The sequence below is a fragment of the Anser anser genome (genome assembly GCF_964211835.1).
Source record: "Anser anser genome assembly, chromosome: 14".
Taxonomy (NCBI): domain Eukaryota; kingdom Metazoa; phylum Chordata; class Aves; order Anseriformes; family Anatidae; genus Anser; species Anser anser.
The window spans coordinates 10,245,739-10,273,185 of NC_139735.1; the positions used below are offsets into that span (position 1 = coordinate 10,245,739).

The 27,447-nt window shown below is 52.0% G+C and overlaps 1 protein-coding gene across 1 annotated transcript in view; it reads right to left on the reverse strand.

The window, feature by feature from the left end:
• Positions 1 to 6,630: 6,630 nt before the first annotated feature.
• The window catches only part of BNIP1 (BCL2 interacting protein 1), a 213,849-nt gene continuing 193,032 nt past the window's right edge, over positions 6,631 to 27,447 (reverse strand). The window contains exons 12-13 of the mRNA XM_083798724.1: positions 26,762 to 26,869; positions 6,631 to 26,425 (exon numbers count right to left, since the gene is read on the reverse strand). The gene's annotated coding sequence lies outside the window, so the exon portion shown is untranslated. The remainder of the gene's footprint in view (positions 26,426 to 26,761; positions 26,870 to 27,447) is intronic.

Consider the following 27,447-nt stretch of genomic DNA (forward strand, 5'->3'; position numbering starts at 1 on the left):
GGCTACGCGGCGTGCTGATGGCTATCAGGTTAAACACAGATTAGCTTCGTGCCCTTGCAGCCATGAAGTTTAACCATTTGCTGGGTTGTATTGGCATCAGCAAGCCAGCCAAAGGCAGGGACCATGCCCCAGTCTTCAGCACCTGTGAGGCTGTGTCTGAGTGCTGGGTCCAGGCTGGGGCCCCCAGGAGTGGAGAGGAATTGGCACGGGGACATCGGGGGACAGGACACACAACACACAAGCACGGGCTGAGAGCATCCAGGTTTTTTTTTAGCATTCAAGAGAAACTTCTCTGGGAAGGGGGGTCAGGGGAGTGATTGTAATCTTCCACAAGCTAAAGAGAGAAATAGGAAAACAAAGCCTGACTGCTCCCAAAGTTGCACAGCAGACAGATAAGAGGCAACTGCCATAAGTTACAGTAAGGACAATTCAGCCTGGATATCAGAAAAAAAATCACGAGGGTGTTTATGCTGCCCAGAGAGTCTGTTCAGTCTCCATCCTTGGGGATATTCAAACTCAGCTGGGCAAGGTCCTGAGTAACCTGATCTAACTTTGAAGTTGACCTTGCTTTGAACGGCAGGTTGGATGAGATGACCTCCAGAGGTCCCTTCCAACCTCACTTATCCCATAATTTTCTGGAAAAAGTTCAGATGTGGAAGTTATCTTAAAAGCATTTCTCTCAAAAACTCAGCTAAAATTGTAGAAGCTCTCTGGAGGCTACAGCAATTCTGATAAGGCGTTTGTTGTCCAGAGCTGAATTCCCAGGATAACAGCGTGTGGGACTGCACAGCTGCAAAACAAGAGGCTCAGCCCTAGTTCAGCACCAAATGCTGAATCCTAGCATCCAGACTGATCCAACTCAACCCAAACAGTGCTCCCTCAGCTCTTCTCTAATGACAATAGGGTGGGTTTTTTATTACTTTGTTGTTGTGGTGGTTTTTTTTTGGTGTTATTATTTTTTTCTTTTGAGTTCAGTGTATAGAGCTGTGACAACAGCAGTTCTTCCCCCATCAAATTCACTTTTTAAATCCGTGAAAAATGAGGTGGAGAGATTATGGAGGGATACGCCTGCACAAAAGCAGAGTAAATCTGTTTCCACAGTGTGGCTGGGAGGGGAGAGCAGGCTACTAGGACAGGATTAAAAAGAGATCCCAATCCTCTGGGAAGAGCCATGTGCCACCTGGCAGGACCAGCTCTCCTTTTCACCCCCAGGCTCTGGAGATGTGCTGATGCCCCTGGCAAGCTTCCTTGGGAGTTCTGCTCCAGGAAGGGCCACAGATCAGATTCTATGATTCTATCCATGGACGTGTAGCTCTTCCATGCAGGGACAAACCTGGGGCACCCAAAAAAAGAGTCCTGGATGGGGGTGGCTGCAGCCCAGTGATGCTCTCCACAGTGCAGGAATGTCTTTACCTGCACTGATGCCTTTTGCAGTAAATACTTTCTGCCTTAATGTGAATTCACTGCTCCAAAAATAACTGCAATTACCTAAGGAGCAGAGGAGCCTATTTACAAGATTTAAAGGGAAAGAGGAAAGAAAATCTCTTAGAAGAAGCCTTGCAACGCCAGGGCCCCAAAGTACAAAACTGGATTGACAAAGGGCAATTCCCTCCTGCTTGTCTGGGGGGGAGGAGGGGAGCACCTCTTTGTTTGCACTTTGCCTATGCCAACCTCCAGAAATTGCTCAAGTCAAATGGCAAAAAAATATTCCATGGAAACTGACTGCTCCTCCCTGAGCAATCTGTCTAAAGAGGGGAGGGGGCTCCGGCAATACTCACATCTGCAAAAGTTTATAAGTCACTGCTGAACACAAGGGGAAAAAAGAAAAAAAAAAAAGGCACAAAAAGGTATGGGTGTGCAAACAAGAAAGCACCAGAAAATAATAATTTAAAATCATAAACTTGCTACAATACCAGCAATGATTGCTGTCTATCCAAGTTGTAAATAATTCAGAAGTTTCCTGCTTCACTTAGTATCTCAGGGTATTTTCAGACCTGCCAGAATTTTCTGCTGGTAAATAATGCATCTGTGGTATTCAAACACACGCGATCCCCAATTAATACTAAAGGTTTCACACAATCTATTTTGAAATAGGGGAAAGTCTGGGGAAGGAAAATTCCTATTGAGCTGTCGGACCCTTCTGTCCTTCTTCATGTCCACCTTCAGCTGGGTGCAAGAACTGCTGGCCTCTGGCAAAAAGGGGCTGACACTGCTGGTTAACCCAGAACCAGCCTACAAAAACGATTTGCAATAGGATTGCAAAAAAGGGAAAAATATCAATGGGCAGCATTTTGAGCTTTCAGTTGTGTGTTTGCAATTGCAAACAATTCCCAAAGCATGGCCATGGCTTCCATCGTGCAGCTCGCCATCCAGCACTTATGACCTTTGGTCCTTTTTTTGTGTGCTGGTGAGCAAACAGAAGGACACGAGAGGCAAAACAGGAAACAAGTCAGCTAGAAGCGCTACCAGCCGCATGTTTGCATTGAGACATTAAATCACGACGGCATACAAGATGCGGCTCTGACAAGTAATAATAGAGATAATACACATCACATGCAGAGAGGAAGCAAGCTGAAGGCTTTCCTTTGAATTACTGGATTTTGGCGGTTCAGAGAAAACGCCTCCTGAATCTCAAATGCCTGTGAATCCAGCCCCTGCTGTACCAAAACTCCTACCCAAAGCAGGGAGAGTTAACGTGCAGAGCTGCAGCCCCACCAGTGACTTGGAGAAGCCTCTCCACACGTCCTCCTCCTGTTTCACTGACCATTTATATCCCTTCCCTAAATCTACCTAAACACGGCTAGCTTTACAGCTATAAAAAGAGGAGGATAAGCTCTTCCTCTGGTAAATACGATTTAATATGATTTTAGGAAATTTCCTCTAGAGCGGAGCCGCAGCCACCTCTCTGGAAAAGCAAGGAACAGAGAAAGGAGGCAAGAGCCCAGACGAAGAGAGCGACCTAGAAATGAATCAGCAAAGACAAAGAGAAGCCAGGTTTTTATGTAGGATCTGAATTCTTCTTGAATCCAGAGCTTCCTAGGAATTTTATTCTGATAACACAGGCTCACCACGGGGAGGGCACACAGTCCCAAGCCTGCATACCCTGCAAACGCCAACGGCAGCACCCCGCATTTCAGCCCACGCCGGCAGGAGCAGGGACGCAGCGCTCGTGTTCCTGGCGTTAAACCAGCCTCAGTTAGGGATCAGGCCGAGATCTCCACGGGGGGATAAGCCACCCTCTGCAGGCTCAGGTGCCAGGCACTGCTGGGGACAGGCGGTGCAGGAGGCAGGAGGCAGGACAGCTCTGCCCTATCCCCAATGCTGCGGGTATCAGGTGCCCGTCCTCTCCTCGCCGGGCCTGGGGACACCCATGTCTGATTTCAGGGCGCTTTGTCCAAACTTTTCCAGCCTTGGACTCGTTAAATATTTTGTTTATCGTGCTGCTGAAGTTACTATTGTTCCCAAATTGTTTTTCTTATTAAATTGCAGAGGTTTCGAGTTGGAATAAAGCCTCCTTTCCAAGTGTCTCCGCGAGCGATTGGCTGGCTGCAGGGGAGAGAGCGAGGGCGAGGGGGAGGGAAAGCAGAGGAGAATTACAAGGTTTCGGATTCCTGTAAACAGAGAAACATTTTTTCCAGTCATCAGCCCCGAGCCTAGTGGAAATAGGGCTTCAGTTTCCTCCAGCTAACGCCGGGGATCCGGTGGCGATGCCGTCGCCGTGCTCCCCCCTTTTCCTTCTAGCAGTTGCTCAGCCGGCAGCTCAGGCAGCCCTGGTGCTGGCAGGCAGCGCTGTGGTTTCCTTCCCCTCTCCTCCAAGCTGCCCTACTTGCAGCCCGGCAGCAGGTGCCTGCGCCAGGGGAGGGCCCCTCAAACACGCCTGCTTCCCTCCGCTCCTGGCTCCCAACAGCACCGGGCCTTGGAGCAGCTCAGAAGCGGGTTTGAGGATCGCAGCTGAACTGACTTAAATTAAAGGGCAGCATAAACTCCCCCGAAGCCTCCCCTTCACCTCCTCCGTGACCCCGGCGTCTCCTCACCCAGCACACAAGTGCTGCTTCTTGGCTTTGCTGTGCTGTGCACGAGGGTCTCGGTCAGGAAGCAGCCTCAGTTCTGTACCAGTACAGCAACCCGTGAACGTGTGCTCTCGCTCCACAGACGGTATATTTAGTAACCACCACAGTGCAAACACGCTAACTCCTAGCCGGGCCACCATCACCAAAGATTTACAAGTCTTTTTCAATCAGTTAATGTCAATATTTTCCTGGCGTGGTCATGCAAACACTGCCCCTTTCAGAACATCCTCTAACCTGCCAGTGGCGATATCCGCAGTGGTTTCCCACCGAGCACTGAACCAACACCGCTCAGTTTTGCCTGCGAAAGTCGATCAACAGCCTGTGCACAGGCGAGAGTTTTCCAAATACATCACTGAACGCTGCACCAGGAGGAGCTGGGTAGGAAAGAAGGCCAGAAAAGACAAGGAGAGCAAAAGCAATGTGCAGACACTGGCTTGGACATGCAGTACTAAACCTGATTTATACCCTTTGCATAGTGCTAATGCCCGATGTTAGTGTCCATGCGTGTACCATTCAGAAATACTGCACATGCACACAGGGCAAGGAGTTATAGCACCGCATTCGCTGACAGTGCCAGCTGACACATTTAGCAGCACCGGGGGAGGCCGGGCTTATACTTGGCTGGGCTACAGCCCTGCTGTGTCACCTTGGTGAGATCACCTCACCCGGCTCCCTCAGCCACGAAGCTGCTCTGAGGCTCGGTCCAGACCCCTAAAGTCACCCCACTGCCATCAGAGGACCTCTGGAAGTGGCCTTGGATCTGCGTACATTAAATACACGTTCAGGTGCAGTGCAAGGGGCTGGCTAGGAAGCAGTTGGTAGGTCTTCAGCCTTCAAGTCACCTCTTAGGAACTTGTGTGTGTTTGGGGAGCTTTGCGGACTGCGGGACGAGATGTCCCTGCTGCCACACGGCCCTAGATGCGCCCGGGGCAAGCAGCGCTCTCGCCGAAAGTATCCCTGATGCACCTGTCAAAGCTCACAATTAGCTTATGACTGTTTGATGGCTGATGCTAAATGAGTTTGGCTCCTGTCCAGTTTCCACTGGGCGAGCGTCTGCACCTCAGGAACACTGTGACATTTGGCAGTTACCGTCATCTGGGCTGGCACTCCGACCCACGGCCACGTACGGGCCGTGGCAGAAGAAAAGGCTCGCTTTTCCGTCCCAAACCTGCGTCGAGGTAGGACGGTGTGGAGGAGCCTTTTGTTGTTAATTGCATTTAGCTCCCCTCCTGGAGCCAGATGGAAGGGTTTGCTTAATGCAGCATCTCTCGCCAACGCCAAACTCCCTTCATGCTCCGTCTGACAATCCCCGAACCAGTCTCCTCCGAACACAAGGTGTTTGTTCCCAAAGCCTAAACAGCAAGCTCTCCCGAAACGCTTAGATTAGCACAATGCAATTCAGTAATTTCCTTTGTTGCAATCCCTCTCCCCCTGTCAGCACATTCGCTCGGCGTTGTTTTAAGCCTCGTCCTTGCGCGAGGTTACCGGCTCCGCGCCGAGCCGAACAAAACAAGCCTGACGCAGCCTTGTGCTGCTCCCGAGAGCCATGGCAACGCGGGTTTCAGATGGCCGCCTGCCTCCCAGCCTCCCCATCACGCTGCTGCTCCCTCGCAGACCTGCCTTGGGCCGACGGTGGTGCCCCGATGCCTGCAAGCCCCTGGGGATAGTGCTTGGGGGCTCAGCGCTGCCCACGGGGCGCAGGGTGCAGGCAGGGTGCCGTGTGCTTTGTGCTGTGCCAGCCGCAGGGAGAGGGAGAGAGAAAAAGCGAGCGTGGATGTGCGTGTGTATGGTGGTGGGGTTGCTTGGGAGGAGGAACAGGCAGGGAAATGCATCTCTTCGGGGAAGTGAGATGTGAGGTTCCTGGCAGCACGTCTGGCCTGGCTGAGATGAAGCGGTGGGGAGGAAGCCCGGCTCGCTGTGCACAGGAGGTTTGTGTCAGGGGTCTGCACAGCCAAGGTTTCACCCCAGAGCCTTTCCTCTCTGCAATGCTGCTGGTCTCAGCCCAGCAAGAAGGCTGCAGGTATCCTACGCCGCTCTGACAGCCCGCATCCCACTGGGCCTCAAGTATTTGCCAGAGAAGGAGGACACGAGTATCACTGCTTCATCTCTAGAAATACTCACACTAAGTAGATCAGGAGCAGCCCTGATCCAATTATTCCTCACATACCTTGAATGCTTCCACAGCCCACAGTGAAGGCAGGAGCCACAGGGCTTCTTTCTTCAGCTCCAGCTGATCCAGAACTGGGAAAAAACACTCAGATCTGATATCCCTGCAGGCCTGGGAGCTTAATCTTGTTTCCTATCATTTTATAAGACCAAAACCCTGCCACAAGGCTCCTCAGCGAGCCCCCAGGGCCGCAGCAGGGCTGTGGAGAATCCCCAGTCACCTGAAGGATGAGGATTTCACCTGTGACGCTTGGCAGAGCCCACGGGCACGCCCAGCACCCCCAGAGCAAAGCCCGGCTCTCCCCCCTCGGACCCTGCCTCCTGTGCAATTCCCGAATCCAAACCCTTCCACGGGAACGTGTCAGCACCCAGCCAGCGGGAGGGAAATGCCAAATTTTTAGCAGATTGGAGTTTATTTTTAAGCAGTGTCAAAATAAAAGAAAACAAAGCAAGCTTTCCAACACGCACACACACGGGGAGGAATGAAATCAGCTTGTGGAAACAATGAGCCCCACACAACGGCGAGACCCGGGCACCATCCCAGCCAGCCCGGCAACCTCCCCATCAAATTCCTCATGGAGGAGTCCAGAGGAGAGGCCAGGGAGAGGCCTCCAGCTGCTGAGTGCCCGCATTGGGAGCTTGGGAAAAGGGGAAAGGAGATGTGGGAAGCACGGTCCTTCGCTGGGCACGTAGAAAGGCGAGAAGAAGGGGAGCGAGCTCGCAGCCGCAGGGGCTTGCAGCATGCCTCCCTCTTGCACCAAGCACGGCGGGATGGGCGTCTGGCCCTATTCCTGCCAGTGAGAAAAAGGGCACGGCAGGAGGGCACAGCAGCGATAGGAGCCGATCCCCAGCGTGTCTCTGGCCGGGCACGGGCACCCCGGCAATGGTGCCAGGATTTCCCCCAGTGTCTTCCAGTTCCACCCTCCTTGTGTCTCTGTAGGTGTTTCCAACTCAACTTCCATCAGGATAACCAAACTGGATTTTAAAGCAACATTCCCAATCTTTATAAAATATAAATCTCCCTTATCGTGAGTCCAAGCCATTATTCCCTGTATTTCCCTTTAAAGAGCAATCCATATGCACCCAGCTGTCAGAGATAAATAAATTATCCAGTCCGCTCCTTTATGTTTTCTCCTCTTTGGTCACCCATTTTCCCTAGGAAACTCAAGACCTGTACAGGTGGAAAAGTGGTCACAAGCAGTGCTGCCAAAGAAGGCAAAGCTGTCCACAAATTCTGTGGTGCTTTTCCAAATGAGGAGGGTTTTTCCTCCAACAAACGACTCCGATATTTGCCAAGGGGAACTCTGTTTATGGACCTGCTACAGTTAGTGCTGACTGCAGTAACACAAAGCCAGGTGTGCTGAACACCTGGAGGGGTGGGAGATGAGGAGCTCCTGAAGCAGACTGCCCCTGTACACAGCCAGCGCTGCGGCGAGGCTTCTCCTGCAGCTCTCATTCGAGCTCTTTGCTGGGGCTGGCGAGGAGGAGCTAAGCACCAGCCAGGCCAAGCCCAGAGGCAAATGCCTGCAGCAGAGCAGGAGAAAGAAACGTGTCTGGAAGTGGCAGGGCAGGGGGTGCAGGCTGTGCCACACCTGGCTGCCTCCTCGTCCTCCTACCCGTGGGGAAGCCCTCGGGGAGAGCTCAGAGCACACAGCACCGCTGGCAGGATTCAGCCCCCAGCTCGGCCGTGAATCCACTGCGCAGCTCGGCCCTTGTGTGAAACAGCACCCTGCACAGCACCCTTCCCCTCAGGTCACTCCGTGGGTAGCAGAGGGCTGAATGACACGGGGACATCTCCGTGGGCCCGCGGATACCTGCGGCAGCAAAGCCAGCCGAGCAGCCAGGACATGAATTACCTCCTCATTAAGCTCCTGCCTTGTGCTGCGGAGGCACATAAAGAGGCACCAACGTCACATCCCAGCCGCGTACAAAGCTGCCTCCGTGCTGCATAAATCATGCATGGCCACATCATCTGTTCGGGATGCACAAAGCCGTAATCACTAATTACGCCGAGCAGTGTACCATTACCTGCGGGATGCGGCTGGGAGAGGCCGCAGTTAGCAACGCACACATGGAGAATGCTTCCAGATCTGGATATTACAGCCCTGCTTTTTGCCTCCTTGTAGTACGTGGTAGCTTATACATCTGGAAGAGGGTGCTGGGACTTTCCGTGAAATTAACACCAACTACTTCTGCTTTATCGCTCTGGAAAGAAACCACAGCACCAAAAGAGCCTCTGCAAGAGCCCAGATGAGTAAGTCCCAGCTGTCTTATTACACACAGGATTTCATAGCCTATTTCCAACTTGGAAAGTGACCTAGGGAGCTAAAATTGTACCCTATCTACTGATATTATGTGGCATCTACTACCCAGGCACAGGATTGCTGCGAGATGACCGAAGCTTGCAGTTAATGGACTCCTAAGGCATTTTAAAATAAAGTTCAAGTAGAGGTCCATGTAAGCACACAGGACAGAAGCCACGTTCACCCTCCTGTGCAGCAGCACAAATACCAAGTAATGGGTGCAATGACAATACTAGCAATGTAAACAGCAGTAGCTGGGGTCCAGTTTGAAGCCTATAAACCTATTTAAAAGCTGTGATACGTGGTAGCAAGGTCCCCTGTGGACCTGTGTTCTCCCATATCTACTTGGAGGCACACACATGCTCTATCTTTAAATAGCACAGAAAAAAACATCTCCGGTTGGACTGCTTCCCCTTGCAGCACAAATTGCTTTAGTGCATGTCCCTGGCATCATTCACACTCTGCTGACACGGGTTTTCAGGCTGTGGGTAGTGCTTGTGCTGCACTATAGCAGCGTGATGCACCAGGAGCCCTCGGCTCCCTCCTGGACTCGCATTCACCTGGAAAGTTCATTCCAAAGGCGAGTGACGTCGCAGAGAGATCGCTGCCCGATTCGAACCCAAAAGCTCAGAACAATCGGGAAAAAGGAAAGTCAGCTTTATACAGATAACTCAGTCTGCTGTCCAGCTCCCCAAAGCACCTTAAGACATCTCGTCTGTGCCGTACCTAAAGTGTGGAGCCCAACCCTGGTGGGCACCCTGGCACCCACAGCACACCCCTTGGGCCTTACAGGTGGCCAGGACTGAGGTCCCAGGCTGAAACATCTCCCAGGCACTGTGTTCACGTGGCAGTCAGCCCCAGGAACTGCACTGATAAATGCAAACCACTCAGTCACCAACTGCCCCCCACCACAAACCTAAGAAATGACCCAAACTCCCTGCTTCTCTCCAGAGCTCTGCTGATCCTTTCGGATTGCTTAGCTCGGCTTCGCAGCTACCCACGGTTATTTTCTCCTCGCCCACCTATTCCAAGCGCAATGCAAGAATGCAAAGGTCATCCTCTCCCAAAGCCATGGGCAGAGCTATACATCTCTGATGTCCATTTGCTGCTCCATGCTCATTCTCATTGCAGTGGCACATAAATCTCGGGAGAGTTACGGGGGAAATCAGGTGCTCACTGTCTTCAGACATTTCCCGGAGTGCCCACCAAAGGGCCAGCACGTCTCTGGTACCAATATATCGCCTGTGAACTTTGAAAGCAGCATAAAAAATGAGTCTAGAGCATATTACCAGGAATAGAAGGGCAGGATGCATTTTATATGGATGTAGCTGAACAGCCTTCAGAGCTAATGGCTTGAAGTGGTTAGGGAAGCTGACAGAGTACAATAGATGTGGCTTTTTTCTTCCTGCTCTGTGGAGACAACATTGATTGACTGGGCTTAGAGTTCGCACAGAGCTGGAACTGGCACAGCAAATTGCCTGTTGTGCGGGGAGCCTGAATGCCCAACGAGCTCTGTGGTACGGATGCAATTTTAGCATGCTTAAAAATAGAAAATGAGCTCGAGAGCTGTGTGATATGAGCAGTGACCCCTCGGAAATAAAGTGCAGGCTTCCCCATGGCCCCTGTGTGCCCAGAGGGGGAACTCGCAGAGGTGCAACCACAAAGCAGGGGCATTTCACCACCTCTGTGCTCTCAGAGCATCTCAGCGGCCCAGAAAAAAAAAAAAAATTAAAAAAAGGAGTGGGCTTTGAGATGTGCAAGCCCACAGCAGTTCCCTGGGGTTAGCTGTGGTCAGCTGAGCACCAAAAAGAGGGCTGAGGCAAGCCCCCAGGTGTGACCCCATCTCTGTGCAAGGCCAACACTTGCTCAGTGACTTGGGGCAGGTCAGCACAATCCTCCACCTCGGCTATCCTGTAAGTGAACTGGAGACACTGACAACATTTCACAGAAGTGCAAGAGATCAACGCAAAGCTTGTGTGAGTTACGGCGTCGTGGCACAGATCTTGCTAGCGTCCTGTCTGCTCCAAACTCCGCTCTGCCATCTTGTCTGTATTTTACATCCCATGAGCGTGAGCAAACGCAGCAAAATGCAAGGGAAGAAGAAGGTGGTTTTTTTTTCCTCCTCCCACTCCCCAGATTTTAAAGAAAAGCTGTTGAGAAAGAAGTGGCTGTTGTGGGAGACCAACAGAGCACTCAGAGCCTCCTTGCACCAGCCCTGGGCTGGGGCAGGTTCGCAGCCACATGCGCGCACAGGCCTGGCCTGACTCAACGTGTGTTGACCAGGAGTCCGAATCACAAACCCCGAGCTCAGCCCATCCTTTGTACACGGTGCAGTCACTGCAACGCCACCACGCAGAGCTCCTGACTGTGCTACAACGCTCCCTGCAGTGGCCGGAGGCCGGAGCGCAGCCATCCTTGGGCGTGCTGATTTATTAACCTCGCCCTGCAGCTCCCTCTGAGGTTGGGGGCGGCGGGACGGACTCGTTTGATGACCTGCCTTCAGGGCCGAGCAAATGAGATTCATTAGGATATGCAAAAAGCCGAGAGCAAAGGAAGCCTATCTTTCTGTCTGAGCATCTGAGCTCCGCTGATCTGATAAGAGCTCGTTGCTCCAACATGTCTGCAGAGGAAGATCTGAAGCTTCCTTCTTCCCATGCGTTCCCAGATAGGCACTGCCACTAGTAACAAATGGGCAGGAATAAATAACAGCCCCCTCATTTCCCCCAGCAAGCGAGCCTGGATGGCTTAAGTCAAGCATGAGTGAGAACCAAGGCTGCTGTGACAAGATGTCCTGATGCACTGTAAAGAATATGTAGCGTCTTTCCTCCAAACCTTTCACTAAAAGCTTGTCGTTACCCAGACAGAGGAGACATCATTTGCATAGAGACGCAGCTTGAATGAAGGGACCCAAAAGGGAGTCACCAAGTCACTGAATTGTCGTGTAAATTAATACAGACGCATATTTTGCTTAAGTTCAGCGCTCTCCTAGCAGCACAACAGGTGAGGTAAAAATACTACACCTGGACGGAGGATTGATCAGGCTGGAGGTAAGCCAGCCCATGCTCTCCTACGGTACTGAAATACAGCCCTGCAGCGGCACCGGGCGATGGAGAAGGAAGATTTGCGTCGGAGCGTGGGCTGATTTTCAGCCCCGCGTGCCAGGCCACTTGATCTTGTGCTGAAAATGCCGGGCTCACCCCGTGGAAATAGGGTGGCAAGGGCTGGGGGAAGAGGGAGAGTAGGGCAGGCGGCAGGGAAACCTCCTGCCTTCTGCTTGCTGTGCTGAGCCCAGCCCCAGCGTGAGCAGAGGCGCTGAAATACGGATCGTGGCTGCTCGGCGTTTTGGGCGCTGCGTTTGGCTTTTTTACCGGAGGCGTTCAGAAGGGAACAAAAGCTGGTGCTGACCACACGTTTCAAAAAGCAGCACGCTCCCTCCAACCAGGGCGGGGGAGAGAACAGGAGCTGGAAAGTCTCAGTTTAACAGCCAGGACTTGGGCTGCTCTTGTCGGGCACTGCGCCCCAGCCCAGGGAGCAGGCTCCCTGCCTCATTTGCTCCCACCTAGCAAAGGATTTTCAGTAGCAACCATCACCATGGCATCACAGTGCCGCTGCTCTTCAGCAATTTTGCCAGTCCCCGTGGGCTTGCTGAAATGCTCGTGACATTTTAGGTGTGGCAAAGGGGCAGGTGGGTGGGAAGGATGCTTCTTGAAGCACCAGTTGCTGGATCAAGGGAGGGCAAATGCAGCACTCCACCTTTTTCTTCAAACAAGTGCACAGCCCTCCTGGCTGCAGGGCAAAGCTTGAAGCTCGGGAAGCCCGGAGTGTCGTTGTCTGGGAGGAGGGAGGAGGTTCTCCCTCTGGTCTCCTGATTTGGGGGAAAGGAGAAGGGCTGAGGCACAAGACTCAAGCCCCTGGCCTGGGCTGTAGTGAGGCGGCTTCATTTCCTGCCCCCACTGTTGCAATGTCAGCAAACAGCAAGAGAGAGAGCAGTTTTAATACAATTGCCATGTTGATTTTTTTTGCTACAAAACAGCCCGAGGCTGGCTCCCTCAACACCCACTCCTCCCGGGCCTCTTCTGTTCTTTGCATCTTCCCTGCTGCCCTGCACCCAGCAATGACAAACCGCGAAGCGTTTCCCAAGGGTGAGAAATCCTCACGAGCATCATCTGTCGTTAGCCCTGTCTGACAAAACCGTGTCAGAGCTTTGGGGACTTTCTCGCTATTTTTAATTGAGTCGATCTCTCCCTGGCATTTCCCCCTCCTGGCTCCCGTATCCCTGCTCTGACAGCAGAGCTGGGAGGGGAAGCAGTGCCCGCTGGATGCAGAGGAGCTGCGGTTCCCACCTGAGCTGCGAGGATTTGCCGGACAAAAGATGCACGCGGGGCATCGCTGCTGCTGGAGCACAGGGCTCCCGCGCTATCTTCATTCTTCCCATGCAATCAGCGTTTGTGATTTGGTCCCTTTCTTATCGTGGCCTTGCAGTATCACATCTTGGCTTGGTATTTAGTCTTCCAGAGGCTTGAAAGGGCGGCTTCTCCTTGAATTTATCAGCTCCAATGGGGGACACTGCTTGGTGCCGTGCCAGCGAGCTCCTGCAAGACGGCTTTTATGCCTCGACCAAGTCAGTGAGCATCTAATTAAAGAGGTGGTAACTCAAAAGGCTCCTCTTGGATGAAATCTGAGGGAGAAGAGGTGCCACCTGCCCGGCAGGGGAAGGGGGCTGGATTTGCTTTCCACCCGGAGCCCGGTGAGAGCTGGGGCTGTTGGGCAGAAGGGGAGGCAGCCGCGCTGCCAGCAGCAGCCTGGGAGCACAGAGCCACGGAGCACAAAATTAACACACTGGCTCATCAGGAAATGTTAATGCGGGCAAGACGGGGAATTGCTTCATATGGGCAAGCAATCTGTGCAGAACGGGTAAGCGTGATCAAAACCTGGTGCAAAGCTGGGCGCTTTTCTCCAAAGCCTGCCCTCTACCCTCGCTCAGTTTGAGGTTCAGAGCAGAGAACACAAAGCCCTGGGTAAGGTGTTAAATGCTTGTGGCAAAGAGGCAGCACAACATTTTGCTGAAATGCAACACAATGAAGGCACCAAACAGGGCTTTTCTAGCCACAGCTAAGCGACCACCGTGCGGATCTCTGACCCGGGAGGGGAACATCGCAGTCTGGAGAAAATGGTTTTAGTTTGAACCTCCACGTTGACAGACAGCTGAAGAACTGAACTGGGCACAGACGCTATCTCACTCCCCTTAATTTTTTGTTAAATCCCCCAGCAACACCTCCCAAAGCAGGAGCACTTGGGCGCCTGGGCTTTGCCTGACCCTCCCTGCTTTGTCTGATTGTACCAGGCCATTCCCTCCTCTGAAAAAAAGCTGAACTCCTTCAGCCGTGCCACTGTCCTGAAGACCCCAATGTGTTGGCAGAGGGACTCTGGGCTGCCTCTAACAGGGACACTGCCACAGGGCCACCACGGCCAGGGCTGAAGCAGCAGCTCCTGCCCAAGGCAGGGCTGATGCCCTCTCTCCGTTGCAGGGGTGAAGACGACAGCTGCCTTTTTAGTGAAATGATGACCGTCAGGGCTGAGTAGTTTCCTAAAAACCCTGGGACACTCCTCATTTTCATGAGCTGCACATCCGCCCCAAAATATTAAACATTTTTAAACAATTCAGTGCTTAAAGCAATACAGACTCATTACACGACCTTCCTTCTCCTAGAACAGCCCTCCTAAACCCAAGCATCGACTGCTAATGAACTCATTTCCACTACAAACACCCGCTCCCCTTTCCTCTGCTGCCCTCTCCCAAAAATGTAACGAGGTGCTTGTTCTCCCTGACCTCTCTCCTCCTCCGTCACTCCCCGCCACCCCGTACAGTCCTCCCAGCAGAGAGCTGGGACCTGCTTCACGCGGGCACCACCTCAGCGCTGAGCAGGGGCCATTCCCCCTCTGCAGCGATACTCTCACCCCCTTTCAGTGGGACATCCCCCTGCTGACCAGGGACCCGCTGGGGGACCCTGGTGGGGTGGGAGGTGAAGCCTTGAGATGCAGCTGGCTGTGCGGAACGGGGGCTCGGGGGGGACATTGCTTCACTCTTCAGTTCAATATTGCTTCCAAAGCCAGCCCCAGCATGCTACAGGAGCCAGAAGAGTAAGCTCACAGTGGTAAATCATGGCAGTTGTACAGGAAAACAAGTGGCACCAGCAGACCTGGCCATCGCGACTTATCCTGGCCCTGCCAAAGTCTCCTAGAAATGCATCCAGGGGCTCCAGGCAGAGAGCTTAGCACTGATTTACAATTCACTTAATGATAGAAGATAGAGAGGGCAGCCAGGGAAGCCAACCCCACCTACAACACAAGCAGATGCTGGCTGTAGTCCCCTGGCACCCGCAGTCCCACCTGGGAGCAGCAGGAGCTGTAGCACTACCGATGCCTTACAGCCAGAGAGACTCCGATCCTGACAGCCCAGCTGAGAAACTGCTTTAACCCTGCTCGAAGACCGCCTGGATAGAGCCACAGGCAACATAATGCATGCAGCACTCTTCAGGAAGGAGGCCAAAAGAACATTAAAAAGAAATTGAAAGGCCTGGGGGACGAGGGGAAGAAGAGGACAAGCTCAAAGAAACCAAGGAAAAAACCTGGGGCACAGCAGTGTGTGAGTGCACTTGTCCGAGAAGACATTAAAAAAAAAAAATTGTTTGGAAGAAAATGAGGAAACTGTCTCTGAAAGGATTCTTTGAGATGGTGGCATTGGCAGGGGATGGTGGATGGCAGGCTACAGAGCGAGCACTGTTAAAAGGAGGGAGTTCAGCTGGAGGATATGTCTGCACATCTACCACAGTGCCACTTCCCAACTCCAGGCTACACAAACCACCACCAGAAGAGGTTGAACTGATACATTGCCAGTGCAAAAGGTGCCCTAAAAATATTAAGAGCACATCACAGTACTTATTTGTTATTAAACTAATGCTTCCTTTTCACCCAGAGAGGCTTCAGAATTACACAGCTGGTTAAAACATATCTATAGTGGAGGTAGTAATTTAGAAAGCTCTCTGGGGGAAAACAAGGTTTTAGGCTATTTTTTTGCCTTTTTTTTTTCTAATGGCAATGGTCTGGATTTTAAGGTGGAGTGAGCTTTTTTCTGTTGTGGCTGCTGCAGGGAGAGCTCCATCACCCACAGAAAGCCAGATGATGAGCTGTCCCCAAACCCATCAGGCTCAAGAAAAGGTCCAAAGCGCAACCAAGGCTTGCATCTACAGCTCACGGGGCAGCCAAGGGAAACAAAAACCGAGCAGGTTGGGTATAACCATGGCAGCACAACTCCACGGGCTGCTGCCCTGCTCCAAACAGCTCTGCCAGGGGCAGGGCAGCCTCAGAGCGTGGCAAGGAACCGCACGCACCCAGCGGCACGGCTGGGGTAGGGCTGGTTTTGCCAGCTTGCTGGTGTGTCGTTCAGGTGAATGGGTGGTTTCGTGGTGTGACAGAGCTGATAACCCTTTGCTGTGCATAGAGGGTATAACATTTTCTGGAGATGGTAAAGGGGGACGCCGGTTGGCCATATGGTCCCTGCCGGCCCCTGCACCGCGCCGGGGCTCGTGCTTTCATGTGCCACGCCATTAGCGAGCAGCAGCAGACAGCGATTTTACGGCCAGATCCTGCTCCGAGAAGCTACGATGACTAAACTGGCTAATCAAATCAGCATAAATTTGCAAACACCGTTTCAGCAGCTGTGACCGTAAATACCGGCAGCAGAATGTGAATAATCCCGAGCACCCGAAGGGGTGAGTAATGGGTTCCCAATGGGCGCTGGAGCCATCCGCCCGCTGCCTGGCAACTCGGAGGAGGGGGCGAGGGGGGGCTGATGGTGATGAGCCTGAAGCAGCAGATGCAGTTATCACGACAAAGCAGCCAGAACACGCGCACCAGGAAAAAAAAAGAAAAGAAAATCATTTACTGAGACAAATAATTGCGGTGGATGACCCGTTCCGGCCCTGCTGTCTCGCAAGCACAGGCACACGAGCGTGCCCCACGTGTGCCCGCCGAGGGATGCGTGAGGGCTTCAGCATTCCCAGAGTGGCTCATTTGGCATTTTCCAGGGACCCGCAATAGCCTCCCCGCACACACGTACCGTTTTGTCAACAAGCCATAAAAATAATCAGCCGAGGTGAAATTCACCGAGAACGCAGACACTGAGGCTAAATTTGATTTTAATTTGTGCCAGCTTCTGCTAATGGGAGCCAGGGTGCAGGGCTCCCAGCGCTAACAAAGAGGGGTAAAAAAAGAAAGCTGCCGAAATGAACAGTTTGTGGCAGCCTCAACCTCCCCTCTGGTGAGGACTGGTCGTGCACGCGGTCCCAAAGCAGATGGAGCAGGCTGGAGTGGGCATGGCCAGAGCGCAAGGTCTACCCCCAACCCCTCTGCCAGGGGTCCCAGGGGAGAAGAAGGCTGGAAACGCAGCCAGCTTCTCCTCTATCAAAGCTCTTCAGGGAGGGAAGCAGCTTTTGTGGCTCAGAGAAATGGATATACCCCCCTGCACCAGCCAGTGTGAACCTGGCTTGGCCGTATATGCTTGAAAAAAGAAAATATGGGAAAAAGGACGGCTCTGATGTCTCAGCCCCAGAAGCTTTTGGAAAGCTGTTAAAAATGCTTGGGTATTATGGAAGATATCCTCCTGGTCTGGTGACAATATCCCACCGCACTTTAGGACAAGATCCTTTAATCAGAGCCTGGAGGACCAGAGAAACATTTTGTTGCACCTTGCACTGCATTGCATAAAGGTAACCCATTTTGGAGGGAGACATCACAATCCAATGAAGAAAAAGCCTGTGTGGGTATACCTATGTGGCAGTCACTGCAGCTTGTGCCGATATTACACCCTCACTAGTGTTTTAGACTGGTAGTTGATGAGCTGCAGTTCTGCAGAACCCCAAGTGAACAAGGCACGGGTAAATAACCTGCAGCCCTGATGGACAATGGAAGCTACAGCCTTACATTTGCTCTCCCCAACCTTGTGTAGCATGTTAAATAACCCCCTTTATCCTAAAGGGGAGTTTCTTCCAGAGCTGTTTATCCACTGAAGGTATCTGTTAGCCACCCACTGACCTGAAACGCTTTTACAAGACCGTTACGTGCTGCTGGCATCGGACGTGAATGAGCAGACTGAGGACAAAGAGCTGCACCTCCCCGTGCACAGAAGGGATGGAGAGAGTCAGAACTGGAGAAGAGCTGGACCCAAGCTGCAAAACCTGCATCAATATGTCTCCAGAGCATGGGCATCATGCGGTACAAAGAGGTGAGCTGAACGTTACCCCAGAGGAGCCCAATCTGAAAATACCCAGCACGATCCAAACAAGACCTGTCTCTAGTACCCAGTTTCTCCTTAAAAAGCACACCCCCGCTGGAGCTCCAGTTACTAAAGCCAGGAAGGAGAATTACTGGCAGAGCCGCTCCAGGCTCTGGCCCATGGCTAAAAGCCCTTTTCCAAGGCCCAGAGAATTCCAGCTCACTCCGTGCTGCATGCTTCACTGCAGCATCAGCCTGCACTGGGGCTGGGGCCAGGGCCGGGAGGTGCCAGCCACTGCGACCGATTGTTCTTACGCTATTCCTGGTTCAATCTGGAACAAAACGCCCTGGAAATTTTGGAAGAGCATCTGTTCCCATCGAGCATCCAGCCCAAGCCTCCCAGGCCCACAAGCTCTGGGTAATTCAGTGAAGAAGCGAGGAAACGTCTCAATCTGTAAAGGCAGAACTTCGGGCAAGGTTTGCTGCTCTTTGCTACGCACACGCAAACCCTGTCCTCTGTGACCCTCTGCACACAACAAGCTCATTTCGGGGGCTTTCAGAGAAAGTATAAAAAAGATGCCTTTCCCATATACATTTTTTCCTGAGAGACATCAAAATAAAGGACGTGTTCACCAATACTGAGAACACTTAAGCCAATTTTATTTTATTTCTTATCTTGGGGGTGGGGAGGGGTGGTTTTTACTTCTGCTGCAGCAGCGCATCCAGACCATCTTTCAGCCAGCAGCTGCCACAGGCCCACCTGACAGGATCCTACCCAGACCCCAGCCACGGGTTCAGGAGATAACAAAACCTCTCTTTGGCTCTCCGTGCCTTCAGTCAGGGCACGACTCGGAGCGAGGCCACCCCCAGCAAGCAGCAGGGCGGTGAGGACAAGCCCTGCGGCAGCGCCACGTGGTAGCTCCCCCTTTCCCTGAGGTTTCACCAGCAGGCACCCGGGAGCATCCCGGGCATCACCTGCCCCACTTCTCCCAGCGTTTCAGCAGCCCCAGACTGCACGGTTCTGGATCTCACCACGTTGCTGCAGGGCCACGGAGCATAAAATAGTCATTTGTGGTGAGGGCTAAGAGCTGAAACAGGTACAACAAAGCAAGCATGAGAACATCTATTGTTATTTTTACTATAGTGTGGAAGCACTGAAAAAAAAAAAAAAGGTAGACGGTATCTCAGTTATAATTACACTCAGCATATTTGCCACTAGAAAGCCAATATACGTGCTGGTCTGATCGAGGCAGCCCGGTGAATGAGTAGGGGAAAGGTGGGGCTGTGCACCCTGCCGGCAGAGACACCCCCTGGGGCTGGGCTGAGGAGCAGTTTGCAGCCAGCATCCAACGACGAACCGAAATGAGGTTTATGGTTTACCATGAAATGCCGTAACGCCTCCCGGCTGCGAGGAGCAGGGCTGGGAGGAGACAGGCACGAAGGACTTCAGCCAGGTCACAGCGGGACCAAGGGCAGGGCTTTGGGGGTCGCAGCTCCTCGGCTCGCACGTTAACCTCCCATGAGGCCCAAGCGCAGCTGGCGAAGGACGGCTGCCTCTGCTCCCCCTGCCCATTGCTATTCCCGGAGAGCACATAACCAGGGGGTTATGTTCATTCGGGATAAATCCCATTGCCAGAAAGAGGATGGGAAGTGTTCTCGCACATCCCAATTAGAGAGAAGTGCATGTAGCGAAAAAGGATTTCCTGTAGCCCGCTAAATCATCAGTGTTTTCTTGCACGGCTGTTTCAAGCACAGCTTTATTATCCCTCGTGCTAACTTCTGGAGGTACTTTTATTTTTTTCAGAAGAGATGAAAAGAGTTTGAAGATCTGTGATTTTCTTCTGTCACCCACCCTGGATTTGTTTCATTTTATTCCTGATAGGGGAACCAGTGACATTTCAAAGCAGCACATTTGCTGTTTGCTCACTCAGAAGAAATTAAGGTCTCAGCTGTGCACTTTCCCTTAGACAACCATCCCCATGCTTGTGGCACTAAAAAAAAAACATAATAACTTTAACAGAAGCACAGAAATTATTTCACGGCAAGGCCATACAAGGTACAGCCTACCATTGAAAAGAAGAGGTCAGAATCAGAGCTCCCACCTCCGACTGTATTCATTCCCCAGCACAAGTTCTGTCCACCCAGGGCAAAGCCGCACGCATCTCAGCCCAGGAATGAGAACTATGCAGCCAGAGGTTTCCTCCAGTTATTGTCTGGGGTTTGGGCTGCAGCACACGGAGGGGAGGAACAAGAAGACACCGGAGGAGAGCGAGAGGGAAGCAGAAAGCCAGGTCCGGCCTTGGGAACCCCAGCCTGGCCTCGGGTTCAAGACGAAGAGCATGGGTCCACCAGCTCGTCCCGTCCAGGTAACAGGGGCCCTGTCATCAGCCAGTGCGACCTGCCAGGCACCGATGGAACAATCCCGTGTGGCACCACGTGCGTGTGTGGTGTCCATTTGCACAGACACCTGTCCATTTTGCACACTCACTAGACAACAGAACAGGCATGGCAATATCGAAACAGGGACTGACTGCATCAAAAAGAGCAAACCCCAAAAGATTACTTTTTTTTTTCCTGGAAAGATGCCCCCAAGAAGACCCCAAATTTTCTGCACACCATTTTGTTTGTAAAGACGCTGCTGGAGCGCGCTGTGTGCTGTGAGAGCTGTTACAGCTTGCCTTTCCTCCCTGTCCAGATTCTAGGATTTTTCAGCCCACTATATGGCCACTCACTCCCCCACGACTCCTCCCCAGCCCTTGTGGGACTGCTGGAGCTGTGGTGCAATCGGTGGAGATCGTGGACATCATCCTCCTTAAGCTGTGCCAGAAGCCAGAGGTATGGGATGGCACTATGCTGACCAATTCACTTCCCAATGTTGCCACTGAGCAAAGAGAGCGATACTTCCCCGGGGGGGAAGGTGCCCCCCGTGCTCCTCAGTCCAGCTGCTGGCTCTCTCTGGGCAGACGCAAGAGGCTGAGGGATGAGTGGTTTTGTAACAGAGATGATTCTAGTTCAAGCTGCCAGGAAAAGGGGCATTTCCACTTCGCCCCCACTCCTGTCTTTACCTTCGTCCTTCTGTTGGCATGAGCATCAGCCAAGGCAAGGAACTAATGCATTGGAAAGCTACCTCTTTGCCTTTTCCCCTTCTGCTGGGCTAGTTTTCAGAGAGATCAGCTTCCTAACCTGGCGGATCCCTGGAGAGCTGCTCTTGGCACAAGGGAGAGCACATGACCCAGCAGCACGGCCTCAGGTCAGCTTAATCCACGCATAAACCTGCACACAGAGAACACCCCCTGCTCACCCTGTGACCATTCGTGCAAAGATCCTCTCTCTGCAGAAGGAAAGAGGATTTTTTCCACGGTACTGTTCTGTTCTCAGAGGGAACAGGCGTGTTTGTGGGTAGCCACCTCTCATCTCTCCCCGCTCTGCTCAGCCACGTCCGCTGGCACAGCTTTGCTGCCCCTTCTCAGCCCTGCGATAAGCCTGGGGCTCCCACTCCTTCCTCTCAGATCAGTATATCCCTCTTTAAACAGCACCATGCCACCCATCCAGGCACTTTCTGTCCTCGTGGACACCTGTATATCCACCAGCAGCCACAGACATGTGTAGAATATGCACCTGCATGCCCAGGGCAGGTGCACACGAGCAGACCCAAAATTTCACCGAAATATTCTGGCTCCCCCAGGCTGAAGAGATGGGCTATATCGCTCCGAGCCATCACTCCTAAGCACACAGTGTTTCTATGGCTACACCTTCCCCAGCTTTCTCACTCGTGCGTTCAGCAACACGCCTGCTTTGTCTTGTCCTGTCTGTCTGTCTGCATCTCCCGCACGTGTGCGCGCACACGACCGAGACACCTCCACCCCAAACAACGCCCCCTCTCCTCCTCCCGCTCACAGCCTAAAAACCCAGACCCAGCAGAAGAGGGGCCCGCCAGAACTGATTTCACAGCTCAGGGACCCCACAGGCAGCCTCCCGAGCCTCCAACCCTATTTACAGCGAAGGTGGACGTGGTGGTTTACTGCAGGTCTTTAGCGGTATTTATGGCGGCACGTAAGCAAACGGCAGGCAGACCCCTCCGTCCCCCTGGCTCCTCCAAGGGGCTGGAGATCAGGCGTGCTGAGTGATAATAAGGAAGAAAATATCTCCCCGGGATGCTCTAAGATGAAGCCTTGTGCACAGGGGCCGGCAGCACCTTGGCCTCGAGGTGACTTGTTCAGCAGTGCCAAATGGAGGGAGCAGGCGGGGGAAACGCAAACAGCCGGGAGCAGCTCGTGTCAGGCTGAATAAATCCCCCGCTCCCCGTTCTGCAACACAATGGCACACGAATGACTAAGCAATTCTGATAACAATTCAATAGACAAATGTCAGCTTGCTTTGATTAAACATTACTTCCGGAGCTGGTTCGGGGCAGCTGAAACACAGCAGCTTGTCTCTCTTACCGCCATCCTCCCGGCAACCCAGCCAGGGCAGAGAGACGTTTATTTCACAACAACTGCTTTTTTAATTTTTTTTCAAGGCAATTGGAACTCCTGTGATGTCTGAACTACGTCTCGATTTATGCAAGCACAGCTGGGGAAAAAGAAAAAAAACAAAATAGGCCCTCTCTATTTTAAGAGCTCGGTTCCACTGTCACTTCTCCCTCATGACTTCAGAGACATCCCTTTGCACAGCAGTAACAGTCTAGTTTAGAGGGAGAGGTGGAACCAAGCCATGCCATTGCCACTTTTCCACCTATATTCTCATACATTTGCAGCACTGAAGTAACACTCCCCTAGCGCAGGGGTAGCCCAGACAAACAGCTCAATTTAGGAATGCAAAAAGCATCCAGCCACTCTTTTATACGGTGCAGGGCGAACCCGTTCCTTAATTGTGCCCAAATCCCTGCTGCAGGCTGGTCCTTTGCAGATGGTAACAGGTGTTTTTACCTCTGCAGAGAACATTTAAGCGAGCAGCTTACCTTGCCAACCCCCAAAGCAGTTTTGGATGCTGCGAGGAATACCCTCGCACACACACGTGCTTATGCCCTTCCCTCAGCCAGTTGTGAAATAAGCTGCTCAGCGCTGCATCCGTAATGGGGACTGCAGTGCAGATGGCAAAAGCACAGGCACAACTCGTGCTGTGTCTCCGCCAGTAGAGGTGTATAATGCAGGCAGAGCAGCTCAAAGAAGCGTAACACACCGGCAGCAAGGAGGGAAAGAGAGGCTGCTACTCCTGAAAAATTTTCACCTGTCCTTTCTGCCTCTAGAGAAGGCTGTCTGAGGGAGCAAATTCGCGGAACGATGTCCGGAAGATCCTGAGTGAGCTGCTGTCTGCACTGCAGTCGGTGAGAATGAGGATTTCACCCCAGGATCGCTTTGAGGCTGTGTTCCAGTGATTCTCATTGCTTTGTAGTTGAGAGAATGCAGAGGGAAAAGCAAGCAAGAATCCTACACCTCCACCCTGCTAATCTGTTGGTCGCCAGGACGGAAAAAATCATCCCTTGCAAATGTGCACAGGCACCACCAGTCCCAGGGGCCTCACTGCTGCATTCAACCATGGCCTAGAACGGCGAGTAATGCATTATTTCTCTAATTCCACTCTCAAGAAAGCCCCTTGACTGCTTTCCCCTCTCTCCTGGGCAGGTCGAGGGAGCGTCACTGGTGAAAATGGGCACATGGAAAGAGCGTGCCGCTGTGTGCACACAGCCCACCCGTACAGCCCAGGTCCCTGCTACCTGGGTTATCGTGAGCTGAGGCTGTTCTTTAGATGCGGCGACCGGCAGATGCTGTGTCCTACAGGCAGAGGTCTCCGAGGAGACGTCTACACTGAATACACACCAAAAATTCTTGGGGACGATGAAGCACGTTTGTGTTTACGTGTATATATGTACACAAACATGCACGGCGTGTAACTACAAGACAGAGCAGTCCTGCTTGCCCCTAGCTGCAAGCTGGAATTCTCAGCTGCTCCCATCTGATCGCACAAAGCCGCTTTGCAAAATCACCAGGTCAGCCCTTATAGCTTTGTTGTTTTCAATATTCTTTGAGAGTTTCCTCTGATGCCTGATTTGCTTTATTAGAGAAACCCACTCAAAGGGATTTGTGTGCATGCTCAGCTTGATTTGTGAACTCCAACAGGAGGGGCAGCCAGTAAAATTAATGAGGTTCTGGGCAAATGATTGCACATGCAGACCCACAGACATAAAGCATTAGCTGACTGCCTAATTAACAAAGGCCACGTGCCCGATTAAGCATGCAAACGCTGCTGCTTATACACGCACATTGACAGACATTAGTGTCTCGGTGAAGATACATTTGCAAGTGTGGAACTATGATGAAGCACGCAGCCTGCTTCTACAAACAATTTGCAGTATGCAGAAAATCTATACAGGAAATAATCTCCTGCTCGTTTCTGTAACGAGCAACAATTCTTTGTGGAAGGAAAGCAGCACAGCACTTCTCCCAGCTCGTGCAAGCACTGCTTTAAATCCGCCACCTAGAATGGTGCCAGCGGAGGACAAAGAGGCCTCGGAAGTAAAGTTTTAGCTTGCTTTCAGTCTTCTCGTCATTGCAAGTGAAGTGCTGCTTTCATGTCACCACACTGTTGTGCGAGGTGGTAAGAGGTCAGGGGCATGTGGCCCTGTTCCTAACTCGGCTCTGTTCTCGTCACAGAGCACTCACCCTCTGGGTCTCCAGCTCTGTCCTAGTTTGAGGATGCCGCCTGCTCATTAAAGCTCAAGATGTGTTTTCTTTCTTTTTTTTTTTTTTAATTTACTGCCATAAAATTTAAGAAGGAAAAAAGAAAGAAAGAAAGAAGAAGAAAAAAATATACATATATATAACACCCAACAAACAAGAGCTAGAAACAGCAGTGTTTCTCTCTGCCGAGGTGGTTGCAGCACAGGATACCTGCTCTCTATCAGCTCAGTTAACCCAATTAGCCGTGCTGCCAGACCACGTCATTTTGGGACGTAGCTATGATTGCTCAGCTGGGGCGGCCAGGAAGGCAAAATCCTGGAAAGCTGGTAGCAATCCCAGGCTGCCAGAGAAGAAATTTGGGGCACCAGCTGCAGACCCACGCCCGCGGGCAGCCCCATGCCCACAGCTCAGACGGCTCAGCACCGCGCGGGCTGGCAGCTGGCTGCAGCCAGGACTCCCGGGGTGCTGCAATGGTCTGGGGGTACAGAAGAGCAATGAAGGACCCTTGGTCCGTATGAAACAGCGAGGCAGTTTGGGCTTCTCATCACCTCTGAACCCTGAATGCCCAAATCCTGCCCTCTGCTACTCCCTGTGCACCCATCCACAGCTGGACTTGCACAGAAGACACCGGAGCCCTCGCTGTGCCTTCGCAAGTGGCTGCTGGGGGCAGAGAGCTGAAGCTCAGGGCTTCCCCCTGCAGCCCCCACCTCATTCCTACCGCCCCCAAACGCTCACAGTCCATGTCTCCGAGCAGCCAGGGAGGCCAAGGGGGTTGTTAGAAAAACTAGTTATGCCTGCGGTGTGCTGCTTTGCCGCTGGAAGGTCTCCAAAGACATCTCAGGTGCTGGCAAGACCTCCCAGCACATCCATTTCAAGGCTGCAGTTTCCCTTCCTTCCTGCATTATTTACCATAAAATACCGAGCTGCTTAAAGGCCGGCCACGAGCTATTTTCTGAACCAGCCTTCCCTCCCGGTGCTCTGTTTCATGTAACAATCTCTATTTTGGGAGTGGTGTTTTGCAGCAGCCGGCTCTTTTGTTTGTTTTCTCCAGCTGCTCTGTTGCAGGCACAGAAAGGTGGTTTGTTAACGTGAAAGTCGCTGACGAGGATGAGGTGAGGGATACTGCGTCCTCCCTGCCCCGCTGCCCTCTCTGGGGCCCGGACGCAGCGGCTCAGAGCGACAAGTGCAAGGCTGGGCACGTTCATTTGTCGCTGCAGAGCTGCTCCTGATTATCGGAGCTGCAGGCACGGGTTTGTTTTCCGAGTTGCTCGGGAATGGCAGCCCGTATTGATTTCTCAGAGCAAGGACCCCAATAAAGGTTTGGGTTCCCAAATTATTCTTATACTATGCAGAGCATCTTGGCAGTCTGACTAATAAAGGAAAAAGGGCACAGGCTCTGTAAGCAGCTGTGTTAGAGAATGGAACAAAAAATAAAAATAAAGCACGGGGTATATTTTGAGCTGACCAAATTCGAAAATGCTATTTTTAGAAACACCCAGAAATCCTGAATCTTCATACCCCAGGCCTTACCCTGGAACCAAAGAAACATTTTACATCAGAGAGACTACACTTAATCTGCTGCCTGAACTCCAGGTTTCTAACCACCCAACACTCGTATTAGCTTCTCGTTTCCAATGTAGCTGCCCTGCTCTTACCCTGAGAGCATCTGACGGGGAAGCGGCTGCACTTCCACACCGTGCGTTCAAAGCTGGCTGCTCGCTGGCTGCAGCGGTTTTTGGCAAGGCTCAGCGCAGTTCCCAGCTTTGAAGGATAATTGCCTGACTGCAGCAGTGGCTCCGGTCTCCAAAGGCCAAAAGGAGAAAGAGAAAGGAGGGCGGTGGGAGGACAGCTGAGGATAGCACATCTCAGATGTGGGATGCAATTATTTCTTTTTTGGAGGCCTATTTCTGGTTACTACCGGAGAACTGGAAGGCTAAAACAAATATGAAATGAAAGAAGACATTAGAAAGCACACACACCCAGGCACCATGGCAGGCAGGAGCTGGGGGACCTGTGTAATCAAAGCTGTAATGATTCCACAATTTCACATCGAAACATAATTAGTCAGGCTAAGTTCTTTGACAGCCAGAGATTTGCAAAATTAGGGTCAAGCAGGTTCATTTTTTTAATTGCTCTCATATCCCCCCTCTGAGTTGCTTCTCGTTGCTTTATAGCCTCCTCCCTGGGCAAAACTCATCCCTGGGGTAGCCCCTTCTGAAAACAAACAAACAAAAACTAAACAATAACACACAAATTCGATCCCTTGTACCTTGGAAGCTAGGAAACATGGCAGCGAACAGGGCCTGCATGACCGGCCCGTGACGTGCAGCTGAAGGACTCTGAGCTCAGTTGTGCAGGCCTCCTGGTGCACCCTGCGCTGCAAATACAACGGGAAACGAGGGTAGGCATAAACGGCGCGCACAAGTATGAATCTTCTGTGCATTCACCGTGATACACGCCCCGCACTAACTTCATAAACGGGAGACAGGCGAAAGCAGCGAGTGATAGAAACGTCACTTAAACACATCCAAACGCAGCACACATTTCTGTTGGTATCACACTGACAAATTTTATGAGTTTGGGGAGTTTTTTGGTTAAGGAAAAACAGAAGGCAGGAGGTGTGACTTTTCCCCATAGATGCTTTATGTCTTTTTTTGCACTCAAAATCCTCGTACTGATTGATTGGGACGTCTGAGGCCACAGTAACGCCTCAGGTAGGTTGTGATGAAGTGCACCTGTGTGATGGAGGCAGCAGAGATTATATTTGGGTAGCACACAGTACTTTGGCATTAATTATATGAATATTTACATAATCTATAAATATGCTAATTTTATACATGAGTCTTGTGTCCTCCAAACCAGCAGAGTCCTTCGGAGCACACAAGAAACGCAGCTATGTGAGGGGAGAGGGTACAGCAAGCCAGACAACACGGCAAAGTGAAATTCGTGGCAAGG